Source organism: Passer montanus, unplaced genomic scaffold (genome assembly GCF_014805655.1).
Source record: "Passer montanus isolate IOZ18808 unplaced genomic scaffold, ASM1480565v1 scaffold16, whole genome shotgun sequence".
Taxonomy (NCBI): domain Eukaryota; kingdom Metazoa; phylum Chordata; class Aves; order Passeriformes; family Passeridae; genus Passer; species Passer montanus.
Window position 1 is genome coordinate 482,342 of NW_024363160.1, and position 20,246 is coordinate 502,587.

At 41.7% G+C, this 20,246-nt stretch overlaps 1 protein-coding gene across 8 annotated transcripts in view; it reads left to right on the plus strand.

Moving 5' to 3' along the window:
• The window catches only part of PAG1 (phosphoprotein membrane anchor with glycosphingolipid microdomains 1), a 110,448-nt gene that overhangs the window by 63,492 nt on the left and 26,710 nt on the right, over positions 1-20,246 (plus strand). The gene's annotated exons all lie outside the window — the stretch shown is intronic.

A 20,246-nucleotide genomic window follows, 5' to 3' on the forward strand; every position in this document is an offset into this window, starting at 1 on the left:
CCTTCTTCAAGTTCTTAATTTTGCATTGCTACAGAGTTTCTGTGTGAGAAGTTGCTGCACTCTGTCTATTTTCTTCTCAGAGGGACTCCGTTGTTTGGTAGTGACAAATAATGGTTTACAGTGTAGATGATGTCTTAAATGATGCTGAATTTCAGTTTCTCTGCTACGAGCCTCAAACTGTCCCTTTGGGGAGAGGCTTATGCTGTGTGTCTGTCTGGAGGAACTCTTGGTGCAGAATGATAAAACATGCACAGTGTTTTATCCAGCTTGGTAATGTGACATTAAAACAGGAGTGTGTAGTGTGTTTTCTGATTCCCAGAAACATTGTCAGTTCGTGGTGTTCCCCTGCCAGTTTTAGTGTCACCTTTCCTTCTACACTCATCTCTGTCTGGGCAGCAGTCCCCATCATCTCTATTCCCCTGCAGACACGGTGCACTCGAGGTTTTTATCCACAGGCAGGCTGATGATCAATGAACAGCACCATTCTCACTTCCTCTCCCAGGGCCTCATGCACTGAGTCACCAAATAATTTGTCAATAAATGGAGAATCTATTTGAAATAAATTGATGAGGAAATGTGGAACTCCTCTGATCTGGGGTCCTAAAAAACAGGCTTTCATGCTAAGCAGTTCACAAGGCTGCATGCATATTACAAAGTCTAGCAGTGTTAGTATAGTACAGCTGTGCTGCATATTTCCTTAATCTGCTTGTTTAGAGACACCCAGAATGTTCATCTTAATCATTTCCGCTGCATAGTAGGTACAGGAGGAAATGCCAGGGAGAGCCCTGTCACTGGGAAAACGCATAATTTGAATGTGTAATGTAAATATTTTAGCTAACCAAATGTAAACACTGTTTTGCCTTTAGGATGGGAAAAGACTGTCACAGTCAGAAACGAGCTGACATAAGAGTGACCCTGTATAGATGAGATACAAAATTGTGTTCACACATTTTGGTAATCAAAACAGAGCCCTTAATGAATTGCCTAGTGTGAAAGGAATTACAAACACAAATGTGCCTGACACAAGGCATTAGGAAGTTGCTGCTGTATTAATGCTAGAATGAAGGACTTTTCAGGATTCATGGGGATCCAAGCTCTATGGGGAGGATGGTGGGAGATGAAAGAGATAAGATGATGAGAGATGTGCTATGGTGAGGGCTAAACAAAGGCTGGAGACTCTCTGGAGGGAAACCTAAACTTGTTAGTATGCTCTGAATGTCCATGCTCCTCCATGCCACTGACTGTGACTTGTGTTCACTGTGCCAGGACAGTAAATTCAGACGTTTTCAAGGGTTAGAAGATGGCAGAAGCAACAAATATACTCAATTCAGTAAGAAGCACCTTATTGCAATCACAGCCGTGCTGTAGCTTTTCAGCCAGTGGATTCAAAGGAAAGCAGAGTTCTTAGGGAGCTCAGAGTGGTTGCTCATCGGTTCTGCCTGAACTGGCTTCATAAGTGAGTGAAGACTTATGTTCAAGTGGTGCTTGATAGAAACCAAACACCTGGTTTAACTTTTGGTACTGAAATCAGTCCTGAAAAACAGCATGATCTGGGGTCCTAAAAGACAGGCTTTCATGCTAGGCAGTTCACAAGCCTGCATGCATATTAGAAAGTCTGGAATCCTCCCAGATTCCACTTGACTTCATTGTGCAGTAAATGGTCTTTGGGCATTCATCAGATCGCTAAGCAGAAGAAACATCTGGAGATGATTTCGTTGGCTGTATGTTCTAGCCCGTGAATTCTTAATGTCAGAAGAGGAAGAAACAGCACAGAGGATTTGTCTAGACTCCGTGGATTGCAAGAAACTAGTTGGATCTTATTTCTGAAGGCACAGGTTCATGTAAATGCCCAAATGAGTAAGCTTTCATTACTGGAATAGCTGGGGATTTTTCAAGGTTGCTTTTTGCTTGTATTATCAACAGTGGGTAATATATTAATGTCTGCCTCACATTTGCTATTTCTTTGTTATAACAGCTGGAAATTTACATTTACACGTAGGCCTCAGAGCTAAAAATGTCATTCCCCAGGTTAAAAACCCATAATGATTTTTGTTGTTCTCCTTGATAGGGAAGGAGAACTGAAAACACAAGGAAAAGACAAACAGGAAGGGTAGCCCCAGACAATAAATGCTCTCAGCTGGAGCAGAGATTAATCATGTATAATGTAGCCTTAAAAATGTCATTGTCTGCCACTACTACAGCAATTTAGCTATAGCCAAATGAGCGAATCTATCTATTTAATTATCTAAAGAAAATAGAAGAAATCAAATATTAAATGTATCAGTGAAAATACAATGGCTTTTTTTTCAAGTACAGGGGAAATTTAGAGCCCCTCTTGTGTGGATGAAAAGTGTTCAGCACAGATGAGAATAACTTTATCACAGAATTAAACTTGTGTTGCTAGAAAATCTAATCACTTCATGCAATAACTTCTTTTAATTATTCTCTTGAATACAGATAATCCAAATCTCCTTTATCTCCCAGACAGATGTATCAGTTTCCATGGGAAAGCATTAATACAATCAAAAGTAAGAACTTCGTTTTTTTCCTTTATGGGCAGGAAGTTCATACACTTTTGCTGAAGGGCTGCATTGTGCCTTTAAAAAAAAGGATTTAAAATTAGATGCTGTGTTTTAGCACAGGAAAAAAGGTAGGAAGAGTTTGCTCTGTAGGGCTGAATTCACAGCATCATTTTTCTAAAATAAAGTCATATTATTTGAAAGCTGAGAGAGAGGGAATTTAAGAGAAGGGAAGTGCAGTTGAAAAATTTTTGGACGGAGATTGTAAACTTCAGGGCAGAAGGGAGTTAGATAAAAGAATCTGTGAGAGTGGGAATAATAATGTGAAGAGGAACAGACTGTGCTGGTGATATCTTTTGGCCAAGGTTTTGAAAAGAATTCAGAATATGATCTGCAATCTCTGTCTTTGAGGGGGGGAATGGGAATTTTTCCATTTACAGTAAAGTCAAGTAAGAATGTCATTGCTCCAGCTGTTAAAATATTTTGAAGTCTACTTCAAACTGATAACTTATTGCAGTGTTAAAGTATAGACTTGTAGACAGAAGAAAAAGAGAAATTGGAATCAATCCCAAAAAGTGGTTTGGAGGTATAGTTTATACTTCCCTGAGAAGGAATGGGACTGCTTGTCCAGTTCAACTCATTCCAACCCAGTTGTCTGAGAGACTGTTTTTTAGGAAGCTTCTTTGGATAGATACAGCTGGAGGTGAACAAATCTCAAGGTTCAAATCTGCAAGGGAAACTTGGAAGTCTCTGTCAAAGCCAGGGGTAAACAGGATGCATATTTTGAGGCTGGAAGTGCCATCTGAGGGTGACTTCACAGAGCACGTGAGGACCACGGCATCCCAGGCATCTCTGGCATACACTTGAGAACAGACTTGTGTAAGGCAGAGTTTTGCAGAAGGTGGATGGGCTACATGGGCTGCTCCTGTGCCTGCAGCTTTTTCAGAAGCCCCTCTTTCATCATGGGACAGAGCAGTCCACCATCCTTGCCTGTTCACTCATTTCTATGTAACGCAGTCTTCATGTTCATATCTACATTTAACCAGCTCCAGATGAGTAGCAGTAACTTTCAGCATTAGGTAAATATGTCTGTGAAATGAATTTATCCTTCTGCTGTTTGGACTGTCAGTAGCCTTGAACAATCTGCTGTCATCAGACTGACTTGGGTTCTTAGTTTTGCTTTTGTGGCACAACCAATTTCATTTCAGTGTATGTGAATTAAAGAGAGTATGCTCTAATAATATTTTATATTTACATGGCACATCTCATCCCAGAGGACTTTATAAATCATGTATATTCAACACCTCTGACCTTTCACAGTCCCTTCAGAGCTGGAGAACAAGCATTTTACAAAAGCAATAAAACCATAGGATTTTTTTTTCCTCTGTAATACTGGGGGGAACTCATTAATTACAGAATGAATTTTATGTTCCCTAAGCTACAGCTTCAGTTTGTGAAGACCTTTATTGAAAATTCCTTCAAGATACGATGCATGATCCTACTTTTTGTGTACACCACGAACAAAGGGCTAATCCATCCTTTTAAAACTGGACCCCTGGAAATATTTCACTCTTGCATCTAAATGAACATAAAAGTGTCACTGCCTCTATACCTCTGCTTCATTTTACCAGTCAATTGTCACCTCTTCCTGAAAGATCTGCCCCAAATGCTATAGTCTGCCTTCCCCTTCAGCTGCTACGCATCCTCCCATCACAGTGTGAGAAATGCAGAAAATAGATGCATGAGAAAACCTATTTACTTGCTTTTGAGACAGTCAAATGTGACTGATCCTCTGAGGTATCAAGCTGAAGAAATGCAGCATGTCTGTGCATTTGGTCAGCATATGCAGAGGAGGAGGGATGAACAAGGCAGAGGAGGAGGATGGCAATGAATTCATCTTCCTGGCATTCAGTGCCTCTTCCTGTGAACATTAGGAGGGTGACCCAAAGCCTGTGGGTATCAGTGTCTGTCCCTGCAGCACTGGGTCAGTGAGGGACAGGGTGGGGCCCTTTGTCTTCCCAGGGCATCCTTCTTGTGGTGCACAAAGGCTCAGCTTATGTGCAGGACTACCTCTACCTCAGTGGGATCAGATTCCCTCTACTTGGAGACAAAAACTCCAGAGGAGCTGCTTTCCTGAGTTTTAAAGAAGAGAATGGACATGCAACCTGTCTACGTACAGTCTTTGCTAGGCCATTTTGTGGGTTGATTCGGGCCTTATTTAGTCTGTTGTTTTAAACAGAAGGACAACAACTTTTCTATTCTAGCTGTACAATTCAGCAAATGGATTACAAAACCACAGTTAACTGTGACTGTCATGGATGGTAACTCAGTTAATAATAGATTAAAGAATCTTTACATTTTCTATGTATTGTTTTGCCATTTGTCTCTCTTTGTAGCTCGTCTGGATTTAATATAGTTTATTCCATTTAGGAGCATTACTGAGACAAACCCCATTAAAGCAGGCATTTTAGTCCTTGTTTTGATTAGCACTCAAGGCCACTAGATAATGATGCTTAAAAAAAATCTCGTATTTCTCTCATGGTCATTAGCACTGTGATCATTGCCAACCTTCATACAACAGTGTAAGTTGTTTTTTTTCCTAAATCTCAGAGCCAATTGTGAATGTCTGTAATATAGTCTGTGACATTTGAACTGTAACATTTATCTCAAAAATAACAGTTCTTGCTCTTTCAGTGCTCATACTTGCAAGAAATTGGATCTTTATATATGTCAGACTGTCAAAAAATATCATTAACTAGCTAATATTTTTCAAAGCTATTTTATTGGGGTGATTTTTTGCTTTTTCTAGTTTCATGTTGTGGTGAGGCTTTCTAGACATTCAGGTATGTACGTGTTCTTCTCAAGCAGCACCCTGACCAGAGAAAGACATTTGCACCACTCCTAACAATACCAGGCCATTTCAGCCCTGGACTAATACGGGCAATTAAAATAATTTCCACACATCATGTTTAAACCAGTGACATGTAATTCTAAGGACAAAGCCTCTCAGCACCTCTTTCCAATATTCGTCTGCACTCAGAGGATAAGCAGCTGCTATTACATGCTAATGCCTTTTGAGGGTGAATGGCCATTTTAGGGCATGTTATTAACTCTGTGCAAATCAGTGCATTTTCCATCTTAGTGTACAGAGCTGACTTCACACACCCTTTGCAGGCTTTAGTTCTGTTAACCAAAAATAAAAATGAGAAAAAATAGGCATTTGATGAGTTTGGGTTGGAATCTTAAAGGATGGGGCAGGTCCATCTGCAATTCCACATTCAGGGCGTGGGGACCAGACCTCTCACCTCACAAGTTTGTGAAGTTGCAGGTCTTAGGGCAAAAGGCCAGGCAGAACAATGATCATTTCTCACAACACAGCTGACTTATTTTACTTTATTGCTGTGTTTTACCTACTGTAGGTGAACACTGGGTACCTGGAAAGAGGCACTACTCTAGTGTTTGTCTTTTATTCTTACAGACCCAACTCAGCCTGTGCTCCTACTAACTTGCCAGATCCAGGTGCAGGAGCCCAGCAGACTCCTGAGGTGCTTTGAGCTGCTCACTGAGTCCTCAGAGCAAGCTGAATGCTTCTTTGCATGAACATACCTCTTTATTGAGATAAAAATTCCTGCTTTCCCCCCCCCTTCTCTTTCTCCTGAAACGTAAAAAAAAAAGAGAGTGCACACACACACAAAAGTGGTACAGCATACAGAGCTATAGCACAGACTCGCTTTGGCTTAGGACTGGCTTGTTACTACTGAGAGTGTGTTTCTTGCTGTGGCCCTGAGCCCCCAGCCTCTGCTCCAGCATTTAGGGGACTCATGTGGGATTAGTGGCTAGGAGTGCCAAATGTAGAAGATATTAATTTTTGTTGAACTGTTCCACGATTCTCCAAACCTTCTAAGCACAGAAACATTTTTTATTGTATTGCAGCCCAAGCCACCTAATCTGTACTCTTCTGATTTGGGCATTTTTAAATGAATTTTGCTCACTAAGACATCCAGTTCTGTTCTATTCCTACTATTTGTTTTGTCTAGCCTTGCTCAGAGTAGATCATTAATGCAGTAGTTAAAATACCATCATTTTAATGCCCTTTACCATGGATGAAAACCTGCTCATCTCAGAAGCTGTTATACATGAACCATGTATAAGAATTAGCTTCAGAGTGGAATAACCCTGGATTTATTATTCAACCAGTCACCACAGTAACATGTTTTTTTTTCCTGTTATTATCCTTACTTAAATAGTTGCTACAGTTGAAAGGCATCTCCCAAATTCTAAAACAGAGGAGAGAACCAGATCTCTGTAAGATCTTTTAAAAAAATCCATTAAAAAATGTAAATCCTTACTTGTGAATCCCTGATAAATGCTGAATAAATTCCCACAGTTCATAATTTCTAGTTATTTATTTAATTTATACACCATTATAACTGTGAATGAGGCTTTACAAAACCACAGGGACTCAATCTTTGCCCTAAAGAGATTGTAGCTGAAATTAGACACAACATATGACCAATTATTTCAATAGACAAAGCAGGATTACACCAAATAAAAATGGTTCTTGTTGCATTTCTTGTGTACATTGTAAGCTTGTAATAATACAGTTATTTGGAAAAGACCTGTTTGTGCCCCTGAATATGGTGATTCCTAACAAAGCTCTAGAATAAAGCCATCATTAGTGTTTGCTGGTTTGAACCAGAAAACCTGAGACACTAATGACTAATTGTTGCTTTCCTACAGGCAATTTAATTAAAGAGCTGGATTTAATAGAGGATGTATTCAGTATTCATTTCTAGCTGCTGTGGCCTCCAAGGATCTTCAGTCCATTTGTAGACCAATCTTGAAGATATTGTTTGCCTGGTGCATTTTATTGCATGGTGAAGGCAGAGCCTCTTGGAGGCTCTAACAGGACACCACACTTTCTTCAGCCTGATCTTGGGCATGCAGTGAATAATAAGATTTTTCTGAATTTTAAGTAAAGAAGTGTCTTACCCCATACATATAGAGCTCTTTTCCTACTATTTAGTTACAAGTACCAGTGTAATATTTTATTTCCAGGAATAAGCCATAATTGTGCAGTACATCATTGTTTAAGTGTTTCTCAGCAGAAGAGGCTACCATTCTCACATAATACTACATGTACTTCTATCAAATCCTCAGGCTTTATTTTGACATTTGAATATCCAGACCTTTTGCTTGACAGGACTTTAGCTAATGAACTGAGGTTTGTCCACTATTTCCAGAGCTCTGCCAGTATAGAGCTCATCTCATCCCCTCTCTAGATGAAGAAAAACGTCCATGGTGGGAGCAGTGTGGGCTGGGTGAAGGGAATGGGGCTGGAAACCTCCCCAGCTTCTCATCCCCTGCAGCAGATGAGGGCTGGGGTTTTATTCCTCAGCAATTCACTCAGATAAAAAGAGGATTAGGGTACCTGCTTGCCTACCCCACAGGATTCTGGTGTGGCTAATTAGTCAATATTTGCACAGCTCTGAGAAAATGCTTTAAAGTGCCAATTATGAATAATAATTATCTTCTGAAGGTGATTGGGAGTCCACGTTTGCATGTCGATTCAGGCCACATGAGTCAGTCTTTCAAATAACAGCTCTTATTTAAATGCCTTGCTGATTCCCTATCTCATGTTGTGTGTTGTTTTTTTAAGGATGATGAGAAACATTAGTTTACCCTCAGGAAAGACCAGGTCTGACTGTTTTTAATAATGAGTTATGTACTTAGTCACAGTAGGTAAATTTACAAACCAAGCAGGACACACTCAGAGATCGATTCTGTCTGTTGGGCAGATGGTTTTACACAAAACGTTCAGCAGGACAAGCCTGCTGAGACTTTAAAACAAATACTGCTAAGTAACATTGCCATAAGCCTCTTAATATGGTGGCAATGCCTGATTTGCACTCTGCAGAGCTCCTGCTTTATTTATATCTCATCTATTTACTGGCATGTAATAGATTTACTCTGGGAAGAGACTCGATCTGGGCAGATTTACTTTGAAGGCTGACATTTTCAGTTGGAACTTGTTTCCAGAAAATAGTAACTAGTCCTCAGCACTAACTGCAGGACACTTGGCTATTTTATTAGTAACAGCGCGCCAGTATTAAACACAAAGCAAAACAGCCTACAAAAGAAGTCCATGACTGAACTTCATATTTTTGAGATTCCTGGAAACCTTCTGTTGCAGCAGAAATATTTATTTTTATTTTTCTTAACATCTCTGTATTTTCTTGTAGTTTTAGAAATGTTGCTGGTCTCTTTAACTGGAATTGTAAGAGGCTTAATTATTTATTCTACTTTTATGTGAGCTAATTGGAGAAGTGTTGCCTGTAATTTAGTTTTAATATTTGAGTCTGTATATCTGTATGTTAATGTTGCATTAAATAAAAGGAAATCTACAGTTGTGCTTAACTCTACGGAGAGAACAAAATTCTGCCTCCAGTTACTATAGAAGAGCAATTGGGAACAAAATTGGTCCAGAAGTTCCCTGGCTTCTATCTCTTTGCAGTAACATAAAATTTTAATGGGGAAAAATTACATTAAAAAAAAGAACACTTGTTTAAAAATGTTCATAAAGAGGAAAGGAGGGTGGTTTTTTTGCCTGAATAGAGGTCTTTTGATAGTTGTTTGCTAATTTTATGCTTATACATGTGTTCAGTAGCTGCATAGGGACATTAAACACGGTGTTGCTATGAGCCCACACATTGATGCTCCAGCAGAGGGGTCTTCAATATTCATATCATGACTGGATTTGTGTTGTTTTATTTGATTCTTTTCTACCCAAAGTCCTAAGCACCATCAGATAATTAAACATTACAGGGTCTGTGATTGTGGACATTTCTGAAAGTCTGGACATTAATTTTGTGTCCTGCCAGCTGGAAGAAGTGTGATGCTCTGGCATTGTTTTACTTGGAGAGAAGTGTTTTTCTGATATTAGACTAAAATGTTTCATCTCTGAATAAATCCTTATGGCTTTCTGAGAAAGATTTAAGTGCTAAAAGCATTCAGCTTCGTGTAGGAAATTATTTTAGAGGAAGATGTTTGTTCATGTTCAGTAGTAAAGCATAGTATTACTGGTGTGAGATTCAAGCGCAACTGAAAATTCCTAAATTTTTAGGCAAGTATCTGCAGGGCACTTTCATGCCCCATTATAGTCAGTGCCAATCAGAGCCCCCTTCAGCTGCTCGTGCAGAAGCAGCTGGTGCCATTTGAGGTGCCCTGGTACATTTTTTGTAGTTTCTTAATAGCTGTTTGAGAAGTGTGAGAGTTGGCCCTGTGCCATGTCTGCTGACCTCATCCAGGTGCAGGTTCCATCTGCCTAAAGTGAGGGCAGTGAATGATGTTTGATATGCCATAAACTGTGCCCTTTGGCCTCCATCTGCCACTCCAGAAGGACACACATCTCCTGCAGTTCACATACCAAGTTGTTCTGATGCCTTGTGGAGGCTGGCCTAGAATAGAGGCTAGATAGAGTTAAAGAATAAAGTAGGGATTTATTAGAAGGCCTCAATGGATCCACCTTGGGCAGCACAAGAACCCAGCCAGGGCTACACCCAAGATGAACCCAAAATGGTCATAAAATGGAGGACTGGTCAGGGGGTCTCACACTTTTATAAGTTCTAGTCCATTAGCATACTGGAGTTAATTGTTCAGTTATAGCTTTAGCTTATGAAGTCTCGTCCTTCTTGTTTTTCTCTATTCATTCTGCCATTGTTTATGCTGTTGGGCCTGAAACTTGGATCACTTGTCCTTGGTCCCCAGCGAGAGAAGGAATTGTTTTGTCTACTTACTCCATGAAGAGAGCTTACTAATCCCTAATATGACGCTCAGAATACACTAATGCAGTACAGAATCTGAAAAATATAAAAGCTAAAACCTGAGGCATCTCTGTGGACACATTTGCATGAACATCCCAACATCGTGGATGCCTTTAGGCACCTTAGGCATTCTAGATGCCAGTGTTTGGGCAACTAAATGGCCCCCTGGGCTGCATTCTGCATCTTTTGTGAGGCTCCATTGCCTGGTACCCCTGGAAACCCAGGAGGCTCAGACACATCAGTCACACACAGACACACTTGGGCATCTCATGCAGCTCATGATGGGCGGCTGACTCCACACATCCTGTCACAAGCGTGACACCTCACTGAGCCTGCAGAGGTGCCGGGGACTTCGTGGGGAAAAAATAAACTGTGGAAGGGCTGAGGAAGGAAGGAGAGAAAAATGGTTCTGCACATGTTACTGCCGTGCTGTGCTCTGTAACTCAGCTGGTGAGATGCACTGTGGGTTTGATCTGTGGTCTCCCAGTCGTCCTGCCCTCTCTGCATAGCCACAAAACGGCCACTGGGCAATCAGGCCAGGTCAGAAAGCTGCACCAGAGGGACGTCAGTGGCCCTGGGGCTTGATCACTGGGCAGCACCAGCCCAGAGGAATAAATTGTGCATCCTGAAATGGCTGAAATGCCTGTCCTGAGACAGCAGTAGGTACCCTATGGTGACTGGCTTGTTTTCTCCATCTCTTTGGGCCGACATCATTTCCCAACATCATTTTGCCTTTTCCTTCGCTTCACCTGCGTTTGCCAGCAGTGCTGTCTTTGCCTATTAGCAGTTGTGTACCAGCTGCTGTGCTTTTTCTTTTTTTGGCAGTTTCCGTGCAGATTGTGCTTGCTTTTTTTTGCCCCAAACCTTTTTGGTGCATGTCAGCATTTTATCTGTTCACATGCACTAGGGAATGATAGGAGCCATGATCTATTTGGGTCAGTGCATGCCTGTAACAATTCCAAAAGGAGAGATTTTCTAAGAATAAATTCTCCAGTGCCAATCTAGTTCTCATTCTTACCCACATAATATCTGTTAGCACCTTCTGCTATTTTTGTACTTGTGAAACTGGGGTAGCATGATGAGTGTTTCTGTTGTTTTTGCTTTCTTCCAGATGAACTAAGTCTTGCAATTCTTCTCTTGGTTGAATAACTCATGGAAACACATAGCAAAGCATGTAGTTTAGCAGCTGCCCCAAACTAACATCTGCAATCACATGTTTCAAGTCAGCTGAAAATTCAAAAAGGACTCTCTAAAAGGATGGCATGGTTGTTTTTATCTGAAGGTAGCACATAAATTTGATATTGAACCTAAGTAAATGCAGAGCTAGATGACCTTTGTTTGTCAGGCAGTTTGCCAGGTGTTCATTGCAGTCAAGAAAAATTTTCAACAAAAGGAAAAATTAATTTACTGTCACTGCCATCAAATCAACCTGTAAATGTTTCAGCTTTCAATAACTAATGGTCACTCTCTTGACTTACAAATGGTTTCTTTGAAAACTGTTTCCTTCTGCAGAATTGGATTGCTTTGCAATAAAACTATGTCCCGAAGTGATGAAAAGGGATGAAAAAGCTTTTTTTCACCATATAGCATCAGGTTATCCTTTAAATGAACCGTGTTCAAGATGTATTACAAGAGGCCTGAGCGTGGCACATTTCTCAAAGAATAAAGCAGATGAAATCCCAATTCCTTGGTTCAGGAAAATGCAACCTGAACAGGATGTTATAACAGTGGTGTAATGATAAATTGTAAAAAATAAGTAGTTGTTGAAATTACTGGGTGGGATGTGGTGTGTTGTAGCTGTACATGTTCTTCAGCTGACTACTCATTATTGTCTGTGTTTGTTTCTGGTATAGTGCTTAAGGCTACTTAACACATTCTAGGTGAACTCTTCTACTGCCTAATTCCTGTCATTCCATTCTCTCTCTGAGAGAATGTTTTAATATATTTCCCACCATCTGCTCTTTGTATTTCTGGCATGTCCTTTCTTCACCACTTGGGCATCCTGATACTAACAGGCCATAACCAAAGTAGTCAGTATATGTTGTTATCAGTACTGGTGGTTTTAAAAAAATTTGTGTGGGAGTTTGATCGGTACATTATTACAAAAAAATAGTCCAAAGGAGAAGTGATAAACCAAAAAGGCTGCCCAGGGTGGGAAATACTCAGTGAATTGTCAGGGGGGCTGCACTCTCTGCTAGAAGCACCGAGCCTCAAGGTGGGTACAGAGCTGATGGCAGCTCATGGAGCTGTGGCAGCACTGGTGTGGCCTTTGGAAAGGAGGAGGAGGCAGTTGTGGAAGGAAGAACAAGGTCAGTGTGATGCAGAGGGTGGGTGAAGGTGCCAAGAGGAGGCAGGAAAACAGAGGTGGAGGATTCCTGGCCATGCAGGAGCAGAGGAAGGACCTGCTTTTGTGGTCCTGAGAGTGTGTGGATGTGGACCCAGGCCTCCAGTGCCTGCTGTGGTCACACCTACACAGCTGGAAGACTTCTCAGCTGCTGTGGGAATGACACGTGCTTACTGCTGATCAGTCCTACACAGGTTTTGAGCTTGTTATCTGCTCTTCCCTCGTACATCACTGGTGAAAGACTGTTCTTACCTGGTCTGTCTTGACTGTCTCTCCTGTCTCTGGAGAGCAGTCATCTTGTATCCTGACAGGCTTTCATCAAATCTCAGACTTAGTCTTCTCTTTCAAAACCTTAACAAGACTACATTCTTTGAGGAAAAAGTAATGATTTGGGTCAGCACGGCAGAGAAACCTGGCAGAAGCAAAGCCCAGCTGGTTATTGACTGCATGAAGTGATGCAACGCTCTGCTTATCCTGCCTACCAGCCATTGCTTCTCTGTCATCATGCTTTGGCAACTCGTAACTCAAGGTAGCAGCAAAACTTCTTGCGGGAGGCATGATGTATTTATCTTTCTCTCTGCAGCGCTGCCCATATTGTAGAGCCCCCTGTGAAAGTAATGCTAATGGTGACACAGGAAAGCACAGAGGCAGGGGAAGTCTTGAAGCAATAGTGATGCTTAAACTGCAGAAAAACCAATGCTAACAGGCAACAAGAAGAACAGGAGGAAGGGGGGGGAAAGGGATTTTCGTTAGTAATTTGTTATTCAACAAATTTGAGTTTACAAGCTATAGGCCAAATTCTGTCTTCTGATGCTTGCTTTAATGCAAGAGGAGGGTATTTTTACTAGAGATCATGATTTATTCATGTTAAGGAAATGCTTTTTTATGCCAAGTTCAGGCTACAAAGTGCTAGTTAGTAGATGACATTCAGCTGGAGATTTCCCTTGAAACAACGTGAGAAAGTATTTGTTTTCTGAAGTCCATTTCCCGTGACAGATAGTTTCCTACCATGTAATATCCAACAGTCAGGAAAAAGAGCCCAATACTGTGACAGGCTGGGTATGTAAATGCAATATTCATATAAAGCTTTGTGGAGGGTTTCTTTTCCACGGTGTGTGAACCAAACATCTCAATTAAATTGAGAAGGGAAAGACCTGGTTTTCGTTAGCTGTGAAGACTTTCAGAATTACATTAGTTGCAGTTGATTAGATCTCATAATTGCATTTGCTGTGTGTCAGGATGAAGCAGTAAGGGCTTTGGGTGTGTTGAGGGGGGTGGTACCCAGCTCGTAGATCACTCCTGCAGGACTCATGATTATTTTCTGCTGCCTGGGTCTGTTGGGGTCAAGCCTAGGGTTTTATATTTCCCTCTCCAGAGCAGGAGAGAAGGTGGATAAAATGCACCATGTGTCACAACATTGGTAGGGGGGTGCAGGACAGGATTTTGCCTCCCTGCTCCATGCTGCTGCAGGGACCAAGCAGGACCTTTCCTGTGGCTCAGTGGGGAGGTGAATCCACAGGATATTCTGGACTGTCAAAAGCAAGTGATGTTTTAGTTTACCCCACCTCTGCTTCCAATTGAAAGGGCAAAACGATGTCATTATGCTGGTCTCGGGGAGAAATTGCACTGAAATTGTGCCAGAGAGGGAGGCTGTGAAAAGGTGTGGTCTGTCAGGGCTGCGCCTGCTGCCCAGAGTCTCAGTTATCCTCATTGTCTGGTCTGATGGGTCAGCCAAGGGGGTCAGCTCAGAGGAGTGCATCTGAGGCTCTTCCCAGTGGGTCAGCACACATTAACCTCCCCTGGTTTTGTCCATGATTTATAGATATCTGCTCTCCTAGTTCTAGGTGTCTGAAAGGTCACTGGGCTGTCAGAGATGAGGAATGACCTTCAGAGCTAACTTTGAAGGTAGCCCTCTCTGCACAGGAAGAAGTGAGTCTTTACTGATCATGCAGAGCACAGAGGCAGCCACTTTAGATTATTTTTACAAGATTGAATAAAGGTGGCACCTTCCCTCAGGGAACACATAGCTGTGTTTCCAACTCAGGGAAAACAAAGATCGCGGAGAGGCGGCACTGACTGGGGACAGCAGGTATCTGGATAAGTTGCAAGAACTCCTCAAAACCCACCAAATCCTTCTTTGTCTTGGACATTTTTTCATGACAATGAAGCTATTTAAACAGGGATTCTCTCATGTGCTGTCTTGGTCTTGACAAAAAGTAAACTCTTCAAAAGAGGGACCATTTCCACCAATGAAGGCTCTGCATATATGCACCAAATGGTTAAGAAAAGCTGACATTCCTAATGAGATACAAATGCTAAAAAGGTAAAAATTATTTTATTGAATCAATTAAAGTGAAATGGAATTTGGCCTTGAAATAACTCTACACCTGTACAGAGTACATTGTAAGGTGAACTCTGTTTTCTTCAAATTGGTTTGTCACCAAGTTAAATCACAGCTGCCTCTCTTGCTTGTGGGATATCACACAGCCCAATTCTCACTAATTCCTTTTGTTTCAAGATTACTTAATCTTAAATATAACAGGCCCTTCTGATTTAATTTGTATTCTACCGCCAAGGACCATCATTTAGCTTCGCTGGAACACTCCTGTCTTCCAGACATTTATATCCATAGATTTTATGATAGCATTGGCACTCAATAATCTGAACTGTTTAGATTTAAAATTATTTTGATTAATTTTTAAAAGAATTGGGATGATCTTCATGTGCTTCACTTTGGGGGTGCATCTCACTCAAGGCACATTAAAAGGCTGTAACGTCCTGACAGTTGGATACAGGGCATCTTTTTAATTTCTCAGTTTAGTTAGAGTTATTCTCACTATAAATAATAACATTTGAGCAATCTGAAAGTTTAGTATTAGTAGAAGTCATTTAGTCTTCTCCTGTGATAGGAAAAGAGATGAGATCTCACAGGTGGGACCCTGTAGATAGCATCTGAGTAAACCAAAGCCTGGTTTTAGAAATGTAAACATACAGAAGTGGAATCTCATTCTAAGTAGAAGTCTCTCTCTTTTTTTTCTTTTTTTTTCATTTTCTTTTTTATTTTTTAGGGGAAAAAAAGAGCAGTATTTCATTGGGGACAATCAAAGCATTGTGGTTTTCTGCTACATATTTTGCAATCTTTTGTAATTTTATACAGTTGGGGTCCTTTGGAAATTGGAAGTAGCGTCTGGAAAAGTACCATCTATTTGTTGCATTGTTTCATAGGTCTGATTCAAACAGCACTTTGAGAACAAGTACAATTGCCATGGATTTTAGAGGTCTTTTAGGTCAGGTGACTGAGACAAACTCTGTGTGTACCTGCTTCCCAAGCTAGGGGGAATTTCTCAGTTTCCATTATTATTACCTGAGATGGCAAAAGGGCTGTTTGAAATGTGGTTGCCCTGCAAAAACTGAAAGGGGATTTGGCATGGTAGAATTACATAAACAGCAAAGTGAAATTATAAACTGGCCTTGTTTAATATGAAAGAGCATCTAGTTCCAGGAAAAGCAAAGCTATCAGGAGTAGTTGTGTCAGAGCTGGAAAACACAAAGACAGCTTTCATTTCTATATGCTCTAAAGTATGCAGTAATTGTGGTCTAATTACCTCACTGCTGCCAGAAAGCAATATGGGATATTGTGGGGGTGTGGGAAAGAACACAATAATGCTACAATTAAGCTGTAATCTTTGGCATGGTCACTCAGCAGATAAAGCTTTTCTGCTGTCCCATTCGAGGCAGTCATTATTTGGCTGCTAAAGCCTGGGGAAAATATGTGGTGCTGTTCCTAGGAGCTGTTGCACAGAGGCTTCATTATGGGTTTCTTCCTCAGCAGCTGGCCAAGCCCAGCCAGCGCTCTGCATTTGAGAGCTGTGGCCTCAGCACTCCCCTTCTCCCTGTTTGTGCTTGGGGAGGTTTGTACTGCTGGTAGTGGAATGGGGGGAGCCTTATTAGCCACTGTGGAATGAATTTGTGAGCTTCCAGGTTTTGGTTACAAACCTCTTTGCTCAGAGCCTGATTTATAATGGAAGCTGCATTTGGCAGAGATTTGTTAGTGTATGGTTTATACACAGAAAGACCTTGTGAATGTGGGAAATAAATGTGATAGCTCTGTGACGGGTTAGGTGCATAATTATGCATGCATATTAACCCCAGGATGCAGACTGTGTTTCACGGGGACATAATCACATTCACATGCAGTTATGCTCACCTTCATTTGAAAATTTAGTTTTACAGCCTGCTATGAAACCTTGGTAGTGATATCTCTTATTTTCTGAAATCCTCCAAAATTTTAAGAAAACTATTCCACTGTCTTGAAGCGAGCCCTTGAATTCACATGCTCAATTGTTCATACAACTTTCCTGAATCTTTCCACTTTCCCAAATTTCTTTCTTTCTGAGGAGAGGCTGCTTGCATGGCAGGCTTGTGTGCACTTACTAGAATTCTAGTAGGAATGGAAAGGAAAGAGTGGCAGGAGAAGTCAGGTCAACTTTGAATACATTGACCTTGAGGTGCCGTGGTCTGACAAGGCATGAATGAGTTGCTGGGAGTATGAATGCAGATTGTGGCATGGATCAGCCTTTGCTGCTGTGAGAGGCTTTTTAATTTTTCTGCAGTGCCACAGATAGATGGGTTCAGGGAGACCTGGTTTCTCTCTAGAAGATACTAAGGCTTATAAGGGGTTAAAAGTGACCAGTGGTTTGGGACTGTTCAGTTTTTCTTAGATCTGGTTTTGCATTATAGAGCACACACATGCTTTGATAGACCAGCCATGATTTCTGAAGAAGTAGGTACAGGTACATTAGATCAGACCCTCATTATTCTGCTGCTTCACAAAGCAGAATCATGAGCTATTTTGAAGGCTTGTGGCATGCACAGTCTCTGCAAGGCTCGTCTGACAGCCTGCAAGAGCAGCTCAGTCCATGTCAGTAATTCCTTCCAGCATCAGGCTTTCAGGACCAGGCCTTAATTATGTGCACATCTGGTCTTCACAGCTTGAATAAGATGTGTCTGTCTTGAACTGTTCTTGTAAAAGGGTACTGCCAAGCCAAGCAGCTCAAAACACAACTGCACCACCAAAGAGCTTTAACCTGTTGTAGGAAAATATTTGTGCTGATTTAGTGCATAGGAACCCTCAAAGCAAAATGCACTGGGTACTGCATGAGAAAGGTGATCTTGGTCTTAAGGTTTGTGTAGTTCAGTACTGGATCTATATTTAGACAGCTAGAAGCCAAAAGAAACCATTGCAGATGCAGAAATAGCAATTGGACCAATTACAAATATGTTTTACAATGTTTTTTAAGTGCCTTTGAAGAAACTTCACAATCTTGACTCCAGTAACACTGTGGTGTTGGGAAATGTTCTGCAGGCAGCACCTCAGTCCAAACAGCAATCCTGTCACCTGCTGTCTCCAGAAGCATTTAATTGTAATTGCTCTTATTCACTTAATACCAATGTAAAGCAAGGATCACATTTGTATATTCAGGCTGTTCCACAGTAGCATCTGTTTTAGTGTGGCATCTGTTTTAATGTGGCATCTGTTTTAATGCCTGAGAATTATCTGAAATGTCTCTTTTTGATAAAATTTTGACATCTTTGTATTTATTTTATTACGTTCTCATGCACACTTTTTCCTATTTTGACATCTCAATGTAGTGTGTCACCTGTAGCAGAGGGTGGTTGCCTCAGGGAGCAAACAGGACTGGGAGCTGAGAGAGAAAGAGGAGAGTGGATAGAAAGCTGGACATGTCCTCTGGAGAAGTACTGAGAGAAGAAAAGGATCTCTAGTATGAGGGGATTAAGGTCCAAAGGAATGGATAGAAAGCTGGACATGTCCTGTGTGGAGAAATACTGAGAGAAGAAAATGATCTCTAGTATGAGGGGATTAAGGTCCAAAGGACCCACTGTTACCAGAGGCTCAGCCTGAAACACAAAAGATATGGTTTTACCAAGTTAGAACAGCCTGAAGCATTTTTTGGCTGCATTCAAAAGGCTCCTTCCCAAAACCAGTCCCATGCACCACTCAGGAGTTAGCTCTGGTCAGGGACCACTCCTGGAAGATAATAAAACCCCTATTCTATGGAGGATAGGGGAGTATGAGATTGTGGGCTTGGGCTGTACAAGATAATTATCTCCAACATGCTTCATTTACTGCAGTGGACCCAACCTTAATGTTCATTAAAGCACAATTCCCACCAGCTTCTGTAGACAGGCTCCAAAGCAGGACTTGCAGTAGGAGATACCTATGAAGAGTTTGACCCAAATGTTTTGCCCACACAAGAACAAATATATGAATGATGTAATAAACTACATGTGTAATGCCTTATTGGGTTATGCTGTCAGGAATCCACCAACTGTGGCAACTTTGGGCCCTCGGAGATGTACTCTGCGTGCTGGGTCTGAAATTGCAGAGGGAATTTTCTAGAGTGGGAGTAAGGTAAATCCTCTGGTATCTTGTAGGTTGCTATCTTCATAGAGAAAATGTATTTTCAGGATTTGGAGGAGCAGAAGATAAAAGGCTCTGACATTGAGAGTTAGTCACACGTGCAGGACAATTTCTGCTGTTGCCTGTTTGTTGCAGCCCAGGTTTCTGGTCTGGTTTTGTGGTTGAATGACAGCATTTGCAGCTGGATGTCGACAAGGCATTACTTCATACTTCTCAACCCCTGTCTCAGTTTGTTGGTCCACATATCTTGTACTTCCCCATTTTCTGGTTTAATACAGTTCTCTGGGGGATTGCTACCAGAGTAATAAAAATCTCAGATAAAAATTCCAACCTTCTTTCCCACTCTCTCCACTCTTTGCCAGGCCTGCTGTGGGGTGGAGGGGATCTTCCAAACCATCTCATCTCCCTGATCTGTTTTGCAGTTTACCAGTGGATAACTGAGAGCACTGGGAGCCAGAGGGATGGCAGGGCAAAGAGAGCAGTAGGAGCTGAGCAGGTCACAAGGGAGTCCAGTAACAGAGCTCGGGGGTGAGCACATGAAGCACCTGGGCAGTGCCCCTGTTAGCCACACACAGCCTGACAGCCCGGACAGGGAGCCGCAATCCCGCAGCCTCCCTGGATCTCTCCTGTCCTGTCGCATTTGGCTTCTCACATTCAAAGTCGCTCACTTGTCAGAACAATTTCGTCTCTTGCCTGTGCTCCATCTATAATTCATTAAGAAACCCAGAGAGGTGAAGCTGTTGACATTTCCCACTCTTTTCCCTTTGGAAGGCGTGGGCTCAGCGTTCTTTGCAGCAGGATGTGAATGAAACTGCTCTAAACTAAGAAGCCAAGGGTAAGGTGGTGGGAGAGGGACACGCTGCCATCTCCTGCTGGGACACCAAAGCATGGCATCTGCCTGTCACAAACACATCCTTTGCATGTGCCACCATAAACTCAGGGAGGACTTTGCTCAGAAAATCCTGGCCAGATCCTGGACCTGAAGTGCACTGGGTCTTTTGGATGCAAGTCTTCAAAGGTGTTTGGGTCTCACGCCAAACTTTTGCAGCAGCTTCCTCACCAGTTAAAATTTATCCTTCATGTGCTCCCCAGCATTGCAGCCTGTCTATCTGCTTCAC